The sequence below is a fragment of the Myotis nattereri genome (genome assembly GCF_964212035.1).
Source record: "Myotis nattereri genome assembly, chromosome: 14".
Taxonomy (NCBI): Eukaryota; Metazoa; Chordata; class Mammalia; order Chiroptera; family Vespertilionidae; genus Myotis; species Myotis nattereri.
Genome location: NC_138089.1, coordinates 50100318 through 50110698, shown reverse-complemented (window position 1 = coordinate 50110698; position 10381 = coordinate 50100318).

Here is a 10381-nt window from a genome sequence, read left to right as displayed (position 1 = left end):
TCTTTCCTTCTCATCACATACAAAACCTTCACAAATTTCACACTTTCAAGTTAGCCTTCAAAAATGCATAGCCTTCAAAAATGCATAGCCATGCCTCAGACCTTCCATTAAGTATTTCTCTTTACCTTCCTCCATCACACCTAAGCCATACTTTCCAGTTAGTTAGAACTCTTAGCCTTAATTTTTAGGTGACATGTAAATAATTAACATTCCTCAGATTAGTAATACATTCATTTTTTTTTTTTAAGAGACACAAACAGAAATTTTACTAGCTAAATAATTTTAAACAAAGACACATACTTAAACAATAAAGACAGATAACATTCCCCATTAAAAACTTTGGATCACCACAGCTAGCAATATCAGTTTGTGAGTATACAGGCCTTTTTGACGTCATCTTGGGATAGCTGTCTGCCTCCGTAGTCAGCAACTTCTCATCCTTGAAAGACCTCTGCTGTTTCTCATCCTTGAAAAGTCTTTGATCTCCGCTCCAGATGGAGATGGGTGTCAGAGATGGAAGTAGATGTCCATTCACAGTCAGGTGCCTTTTTCAAATGAGAAATGTGAATCCAAAGCTAACTCCTTTAAGTTTAGCTGCACATGGGTTAGTTAGTAATACCTGGTAAGGTCGTCTCCAACGAGGTTGGAGAAAGTCTTTTATTTGGTATCTTTTCCAACACACCAAATCTCTTGGTTGTAAGCCATGATCTTTGAAATCTTCGTCGCCTGGGAGTGCACTGTGAAATGAATCTGTTACCAATTTTGTAAGTTCCTAAAATGCAGAATGTCTGCTCTTTACTTTTCCTTATATTTGGGAAACAAAAGATTTAAAAGTCAACAATATTTTAAACAGTCATAAGAATAATTATCCTCAATTCATTTAGTCCCATAGTTATTTTTGTTTATCCTGATTATTTGCCAGTAGGTTTTGAATTCAGGTATTCCTTGAAGTTCTATAAATCTTCATCCAGTTCAAAGATATGACCTGCTTAAAAACCTGCAATTTAGATTAAGTCAGAGTCCTTTTCATGGGTTTTTCTAAACATATAATATACCTTACAAATGAATCAGAATAAAGCTGTCCACGAATGACAAAATTTAAAAGTGGCATGGTCATAGATTTGATAAAAACTTTGCTTTTCTATAATATAAATATGTAAGATTTTAAAATGAGGCACATGGCTTATTGTAAGCAGTGTTTTCAGCATTGAAAATAATTCATAAACTCCCAATCTGTGAAAAGCAAACACCAGAGCATCACTGGCAGAAGCCCCCACGGGGATCCTGACTCTTGGCTGTCCAGTCCCTGACGGGACAGCTGCTACCCTACCCCATTGAGAGCCTCCTGTCTGCACCTGGCTCTGCGAGTTCTTTGCAATTAAATTTAAACTGGTTTTTTGTATTAAGAATTTCAGTTGAGATCACAGAGTTAATCCTCTTTCTTTCTTTTTTTTTTTTTTTAAATCAGACCAATAAGCAGCATATTTTGAATTCCTAATTATTTCAGAGAAAGCAAAAATTATTTTCTCAAAAATTTCTACATTTTAGGCATCTAGCTACCACAGCTACACATTTCTCCCAATTCAACCCGAACCTTAACATCAGTAACATTTTTAAGAATAAACTTCAAAAATATAAGACACAATCAACCAACAGATTCAATTCTACCCTCTAGATTTCGTACGAGGCATACTCAGATCAACATTATGTATTATGTCACTTCAAAATACCTAGACATAAGTTTTTATCATTTGACTCAGTAAACTCTAAGGTCTCAAGTTCCCAGCAGCTCTGGAAAACCATACCTGAGGCTGGCAAACAGGCCTGGCCCAGCCCTTGACTTTAAAACGACCATTTTTCTCTGGGGAAAGTCAAGAAGCAAATTTGTAGCTACATAATTTCTTGAGATTCAAATCCAATTATTATTATTAAGGCATTTACAAATTTTTGTAACAGAGACAATTTTACTGAATTTTCTTTTGGAGGTTTGTTGCTAGAACAAGCCTGCATTTCTTCCCTGGGTAAAATTCGCCATTTTCTTTAGGAAATAATCAGTCTTGGGTTTTATTCTGTACATTGTGAAGAGAGTCCAGTTCAAAACTCTATCTAAATGTCCAAAAACAGGACAATTGCGCGCATTAGTTTTAAACCAGCTTTTCTCTTTACATGTGAACAGAAGTACCAGACGCATTTTTAAATTTTGTAAAACTTTTCAAAGGAGACTTTAAATTAGAATACTTGGGGAGGAGGCATCTATATTGGATCGCCATGTGTTCCCTTCTCCCCTTCCCCACATCCTGCTTTGGGGAAGTTAAAGCAAATGACTCAAATGGCGTATTTTTCCCAAAGTCATGATTAATAGAAAGATATTTTTAAATTTTTTCCTATTTCACTACAAAAAGACACAAAAACATCAACACTCTTATATAGGCGCACAGAACACACTAAAAGTTTACACCAGAGAATGTCCAGCATTAAAAATTACCAAAGCAGTGTCTTTTGTCCCTGGTTCAGGAACTTCCCCTTTCTAGAATTTCAGTATATTCCCAATGGACTATTCAAAAAAACAAACAAACAATGGGCTTAGGGAAAAACAGGGTGTAGACATTAATTAACTTCAAAATAGTTCTGAGACAGTCTCTAAAATTTTATTAATTTCCATCTTATTAGAAAAAATTTTTCCTATGCTTTTCTCTAGAAGCTTCTAATTTCCAAATTAAGATATGCTTCCCATGTACTCATTCAGTTTAATTTCAGAGCCGGCATTTTCTAATTTCTGCATGCAAAATATTAACATAGGTACCCAAACAAACTGCATTTTAGCCATTTCTCAGTTAATATTTTAAAGTACTTGCAAGTAAAGGCTTCCTATCAGGAGTATTAAATGAGGGCTGGTGTCTCGGGAGTTTCTGGCCTTGGAGGCACAATTTCCCATGTTAATTTTTTTTATTATTAATGAATATCTGTAGTCTGAGCAAACTTTCTAGACATGTTATGCAGTGGGTCAAATGTGGCCTCAGTTTGTCTCCTGGCTGTCTAAAACCACAGGAAAGGTTTAGGGCCCGGGCAGACCAAGCCTTAAGGTGGCCCCCTAGTAAGCCATTTATACAGCGAAGGTTTTCTTTTTTGCTCAGACTCTCAGAAAGCCTTTTAATTAAAAAGCCTAAATCAAACCCAGCCTCCCATTTTTTCCTCCAATCCTGCCTTACCCTGGGTTCTGCTCTGAACCCTTAACCTGGGGTCTTATCAACCCTGGTTCCACCTCGAGGATTTAAAACAGCTCAAATAAAGTCCGACCTTCGACCAAAGGAAGGGAAGGTTCTGGATCCAAGAGAAACTCACCCATGTTCACCCAATGGGCGGAGAACCGGCGGGCTCAATGGGCCCTTTGCTGGATCCTAGCACCGAGTCAAAGTCCAAGGGATGGTCCTGGGTGAGCTGCTTTGGAATCCTGCCGCGACTACGCCAATTAATGTTAACGTAAAAAACCATTGAAACCTGTAAAGAATTTTTGTGAGTTTATTTGAGCCAAACTGTCGACATATGCCGGGAAGCAGAACCTCAATGAATTGAGATAGTGCTCCGGAGAATGGCAGAGTTACATTCGTATTTATACATGAAATTCATTGGTGACAGATTTAAGGAGGTGGGATTAAGCGAAGCGGGGAAACCTCTGTGATAGGATAAAAAGTAAAATGATGGACACATCCTTAGGTGGGTGCAGGATCAATCAACATGATAATGAAGGAATTTGTAGTATCTGCCCTGGCGCCCAGAACATTTGGTTATGCCCCAGGGTTTCCAGAAAAAGGGAAGTTACAAGTTACCCAGACACTTCAAAGGAATGTTATCTTAGAGGCAAAAAGGCAAATGGGCTCAGTAAGGATCAAAGTTGATCTTGTCAGTGAAGATACTGGCTTAGGACATAACTGCCCACCATAACTGCTTTTAGTCAAAGTTTAATTTCAGACCATCCTTTGTGGTTACTTTAGGTCTCTGAGTCTGCTAGGCTGCCACGCAGGCCTTCCCTGAGCTTGTCAGGTCAGCGTGTGGCCCCTTTCGTCCACACTCTCATAAGAAATTTTAATCATTGTACTGTTGATATTTGGCTCTGTTGACTAATGAGTTTGCCGACCACTGGTCTAGACAAACTGCACAGCTTCCTCTGTAATACGGTTTAAGCAGCACTAAAAGTCTTGCCAATCTAATAGTTTGTCCCCCTATCAACTAACATCAGTGCCTAAAAACCCACATTCACATTACGCCTTTCTGTCTTCAAATATCTGCCTATCCAAAGACAAAGATTTAGGACTATTTTCCCTAACTTTTCAGTATGAATGTGTTTTCAGATTAACTGACAAAGTGGGATTTGGGATGAATGAATTCTGATGCATAAAGTAGGGGACAGGATATTCACAGCTGTTTCCTTGACAGCTGGAAATATTTTATATGGGATCCAAATACGTGATTCATTGACTATCACTTGGGGGTCACCCCAGGTGCTTCAAGGAAAGAGGCAGAGAAGACCACTGACTGAATGCACAGAATTATTGTCACAGGTTTTCAGCCTTGAACTCCTATCTAAAAACACTGAGTGAGTTGGGCTAGACCAATTACCTCTTTGTTATTCAAAGAGCAGGAGCCCTGGATGAAGGTCCTTGGTTGGCCTAGCTCTTAATCTTCAATCAACATCTAACCTTGACCCTGGAAGATAACGTCAAGGAACTAGAACTATTTCTCCCTAAGGTATAAAGCTGCACACTCCCAGGCCTTCCCAGCATGGCACCAGGAGCAGCTTTAGACTCCCCTCACAGCATCAGAACTCATGGAATCACTAAGAGTTGCCAAGCAGGTGGGGAGAAAAAATAAAAAAAGACTTGAAGCTCTTTGCTCATCTCACTGAAGGTTCTTTGACAGGGCACCATGGCTCCAGACAACCCAGGGTCTCCACCTAAATCTGTATTTTTTTCTCTCTACTATGGAGTGGGAGATGAAAGGGTGAGCCTTGAGCTAGCTCAAGAGGCCAACTGCAGAGTCTGGGGGAGCTTCCCAGGCAGGCAGTCAGCAGCAAGCCTAAGATTTCACTAAAGCATGGAAGAGTAAAGAAACCACTTTACTTTAGGACTGGTAATAATTTGGTTAATCAAAAACTTAAAGCAGAGAATCATAAAAAAGTGATGCATAACACTCAAAATAGTTTATTGTAACATAAAATAGAAACATGCTTTCTTCTGCTAACTTTTTATGTGGAGCCACGGTGTTTTCTTTAAATATTAAAATGATAAAAGTGCTCCATCATCTTTCTTCAAAAAGCCAAATCCATAACTCATCATCTATAATTTCCAGTTTCCATTTTTTTCAAAGCAACGTGAAAATTTAAGGACATTATGAGATCATGTGAGTGCAAAATCCTCCCATATTTTTCTGTTTCTCTGCAATCATTTATAGAGGTCTCACCCACAACTAATTCAACAGCTATGTTTTTAGCAACTTTCATTTATTGAGTCCTATCAAAGCATGCAATTTTGTTTTCACAGAAACAGTTTATTCATGCTCAATGTTCATTGGCTTATCTATTTAATTAAATCATAACATCATTAGTTAATGTCCTTAATTGGTTTGTGGAGGTTGGTTAACAGAGGTTCCACTGTTATTTTTTTTTTCTCTCTTAAGGCAAACTCTCAACCTAAGAAGGCACATCACATTTTTTAAAATATGTTTTTATTGATTTCAGAGAGGAAGGAGTGGGAGAGAGAGGTAGAGAATCAATGATGAGAGAGAATCATTGACTGGCTGCCTCCTACATGCCCCCTACTGGGGATCAAGCCCGCAACCCAGGCATGTGCCCTGTCCAGGTATTGAACTGTGATCTCCTGGTTCATAGGTTGACACTCAACCACTGAGCCAAGCCGGCCGGGCATCATTTTAAATATCAGGAGTCATTTCTCATTGAGTGAGACCTATCTGTGTAACAAATAAGAAAATATTGTCTAGGAATACAAAAGTAATTGGGGTAAGAGGGAACTTCCCTCTGACATGACAGAGGGAAGAGGTCAGCAAATCTTCTTCCCGAAAAAACTAAAACACTGGACATAATTACCAAGACAGCTATTTCATGACCCTGGAAATCAACCAAGTCATAGGACAAGCTGAGAAGATTTATTCATAAAGCACTACTGACTTTGGATAAGAACAGTGAGAATCTGCAGCATATTTGCCTGGGGCTGATCCCATCAACCTCCCGTCACCCTCTTAGAGCAGTTAGCACAGTGGTTCTAACAGGTGGGCAGGCTGTCCATTACCCACAGCTTCACTGCCAGAAGGGATGACTTCATTTGAAGCTGTGAAAATCTGGTTCCGTGCATGATAAGGAGCACTCTCAGTCGGGAGCAAACAAGGAAGGTCAGCCATTAGGACAGTCTGAGGTAATGGTCCTATTTGGGGCAAACAATGGACGAGAGGGCTAGCCAGAACTTTAAGAGGAAAATACAAGAAATGAGACACTTATAGAGGCATCTGGTCATCCTTCCACTCATCCCCGGCTGATCTACAGTTGGCACGCATGTGCAGGAGAGACCAGAGAGAGCCTTGTGAGAAGTAAAAGCCAGGGAAGGCTTTAAACTGCCTGAACTTGGGATGCATTCTCAGGTCACCAATCCAGCACTGGGTGGACGCTTTACTGGCTGAAGCACCTGCAGTGACCCCTGGTTCAAAGGTCGACGCTCAACCACTGACACACACAACCTCTGAGGAATTACTGACTGGCCACTAAGCTATGCAGACTCAAGGACAAATCCTAGGAAACCAGATAAAAATAAAAACAACAACTAGATCTACATGTTTCTTTATCTACAGGGTGCAACAAAAGTAAGTTTACAGTTGTGAGTACATGAAATGCAGAGTTTATTCTTGTATTATTTATTATTGTATTATTTTCTATATGAACAACTGTAAACCTACTTTTGCCACACCCTATATAAATGTTTGTTTTTAAACAAAAAATATTTCGAAAACATAACATTTTACATATTTTTAAGTGAGCAAAGACATCAACTGATTTTATAGGAAAGTTACTAAACAAACAAAAACCCTAAGGAGGGAAAATAATCAGAATCCAGATTTGCTATAATTTATTACTTACTATTCCAAGTTTTCAACAAAAATTTTAAGACATAAAAAGAAATGTAAAAGTCTGACACATATGCAAGAAAAAAGCAGACAACAGAGAAATTGTCTCTGAGTGTCCCCTGATGTTAGATTTAGCAGACAACAAATACAAAGTAATTACTATAAGAATATTTAAAGAATGAAAGAAAATTATGTTTAAATTAAAAAGAAACATGACAATAACAGAGACAGACAAAAGGATATACTATAAAATCTTAGAATAATTTCTAATAAAGAGGGAATAGAATTAGAAAATTAGAATTAAAGAGAGTAAAATAAATAAATGAATGAGAGAATGCCTTCAAAAAATTTGAAGTACCTGGTACTTCAAATTAATAATTTCCAAGAAAATGTTTAAATATTTTATTAAAATCATAAATTCTGTATCTGTAATAAGTAAGGTGTCACCAAATAACAGTATAGACCCTTACTTGAAATCTAATTTTCAGACTCGTGTGAAATAGAATTATTTGGGTCCCTATCATTTTCGCTGTAACATGGAGATTCTTTTTTTTAATATATTTTTATTGATTTCAGAGGGGAGAGATAGAAACATCAATGATGAAAGAGAATCATTGATTGGCTGCCTCCTACAAGTCTCCTACCCCAGCACATTACCTACTCCAGGTAACATGGAGATTCTTGAGTTAAATCTTAGGGACTCTACAAACTTTGCAAGAAAATTAAAATGAAGCCACCACTTTCTTTCCTTGTGAGTTTGTTATCCTGGCTTTTCCCCAAGTGTTTTTTTTTTCCTATAATTTCAAACCCTAGACCTAGATTTATTTTTTTTATAACTTGACTACAAGTCAAAGATACACACATACTCCTACAGTCAGCTTCCCTTGGAATATGCAAAAAGATTAAGCAGATTGTGACATAAAAACCCCATGTGTGCCAAACATGTGGGTGTATTCACTTCTTAATTCTGCATAACCAATGTGATTTTGTCTAAGACGCAATTTCAGCGTGGGAAAAATACAAATGAGAACTTCAAAAATACTTAGTAAATGCTCCTCAGTTTACTGATAGTATTTCTGATGTTTTCTGCTGCCTAGAATAAGACTTCAAGCATCTTTATAGTGTGCATTGGTAAAGAGAATATATTCTAACCATATGTGTTAGAAGCTTCGTGACCAGAAGCGGACATCCAGACAGCTTTGTGAGGTCCAGAGCAAAACTTAGGCCAGCCTACCCTGAGAGAACCCAAGAGCCACAGTGGCAGGTCATAGACCTTAGTTAATTTCTCTTCCCTGGCAGCCTCTGCACTGAGTCCTCCCTGGACCTAGCAGCACTGTTCACCTCCACAGCATCCCTGTGGCGATCTACTCCCACCAGAAATCTGCACAGTCACATGGGTCTTCATGCTGAGGGCAGTTCTCTACTGGTTTCCTCCCAAGCCTACCAGCCTCCTTGTAGCATTTACCTACAACTGTTGCTAACTCAACTAAGGCAGAGCACAAGTTTCTCTTCTGTGATTTATGATAATTTATGCAGAGTGTTCTAACACACAAAATTGCCGGGCAAATGTTTAAGAACACACTCATTTGTAAGCAGATTAAGAACACCCATTTGCATTCAAAAAGTAAATGTGCTCATGTCAAATGAGTCCCCTGTAATCATTAAAGGACGCCTGGCGGGCGGCTCTCTATCAGCTATTACAAATGCTCGCAAGTTGGAAAATTCAACTTTTTAACAACAAAAAAGTTGGTTCAGAGTAGTAACTCCCAACGCCCTTCAAACAGCCATTCCACTGCATAGCCACCAAGACCGAGTGAATTAACCACCCCTAGGGGCAGAGCCACTGGAGTTCATGAGTTAATGAGCCTGATGGGTGGAGAGCCTTCCCCAGTCTCCCTCACAGATGTCCTACCCAGTCTTACACTGCCCAACTTCATGTCGGCTAAGCTCTCGGAAGTCTCCTCAGACCCCAGGCAAACTGCCACTCAAACAGAATAAAAGTTGAATATGCAATCTGAAAGGGCGAGGACCGCCCTCCACCTTGCCCCAGGGTAAGGGCTATGCCCTCCATCTTACCTTGGCCATGTGCTCAGCAAGGCTTCTTCCTGGAAGCCAAGCCGCTGCTGGCCACACCCAGGATTTCTCTGGACTGGCCAATGATAGTCAAGGGAAGTCGCCATAGATATGACCACATCCTGTGTAACAAGACACCGACTTGCGCCTGGCCAATCGGCAGGACCCACAATCATTTCTCCTCCCCTTACCCCAACCCCCTATAAAACCTCTCTCCACACAGAGTTCTCTCTCTCTCGGCCACTGGAGCTTACCGTTGCATCGGTGAGTGTGGCAGGGGAGCCAAACCTAGGTTTGAAATGAATGACTCTTTGCTTTTGCATCGGACTCGCTGGCTCCCTGTGGGTTCTTGGGAATCATGAAATCTGGGCACAACACAATCTAGATGCATGTTTTATTTAAGCGCCAGTGTTCTGCTCAGAGGCGTCCTGGTTCCCCTGGGCCCACTAGGGCAAATCTAAATAAACGCCAGAGCAACAATGCCCTGGGTCACTTCATCCAAATTTCTACCTCTTTCACAGCCTCCACAGATCTTTGAGGTAAGGTGAATTTTCATGAGCATTTAAAGACAAATTTTTATACTTTTCAGATGTCATTTAAACTCTCATCTCAAATAGTTTCTAAGAAGACTCATCCCATTCATTTGCAGACGGAAATTGTAAAAAGTTTTAACCCTTTAAGCTTACAGGATTCTCAAGAAGGAAGAGGCAGGCCTAGGAGACATACCAGGCTGTTGTGTCTCAATTACTAAACATTAACAATGCTTCATCTTTATATATAAATCTTTTTTTAATATATTTTTATTAATTTCAGAGAGGAAGGGAGAGGGAGAGATAGAAACATCAATATAAGAGAGAATCATGGATCGGCTGCCTCCTGCACGTCTCCCTCCCCACCCACTGGGGATCCAGCTCACAACCCAGGCATGTGCCCTTGACCGGAATCGAACCCGGGACCCTTCAGTCCACAGGCCAATGCTCTATCCACTGAGCCAAACCAGCGAGGGCTATACCTAAATCTTTACATACATATCCAATTAGTTCATTAATAAAAATTCCTAGAAGTGATAATGACAAAAAATTATTTACATTTGTCGAGGACTCTCATTCATATTGTTCTTCCAAAAAATTAACTTCAGATCTGCCATCAACAGTGTTTGAGTGCTCCACATCTTAAACAA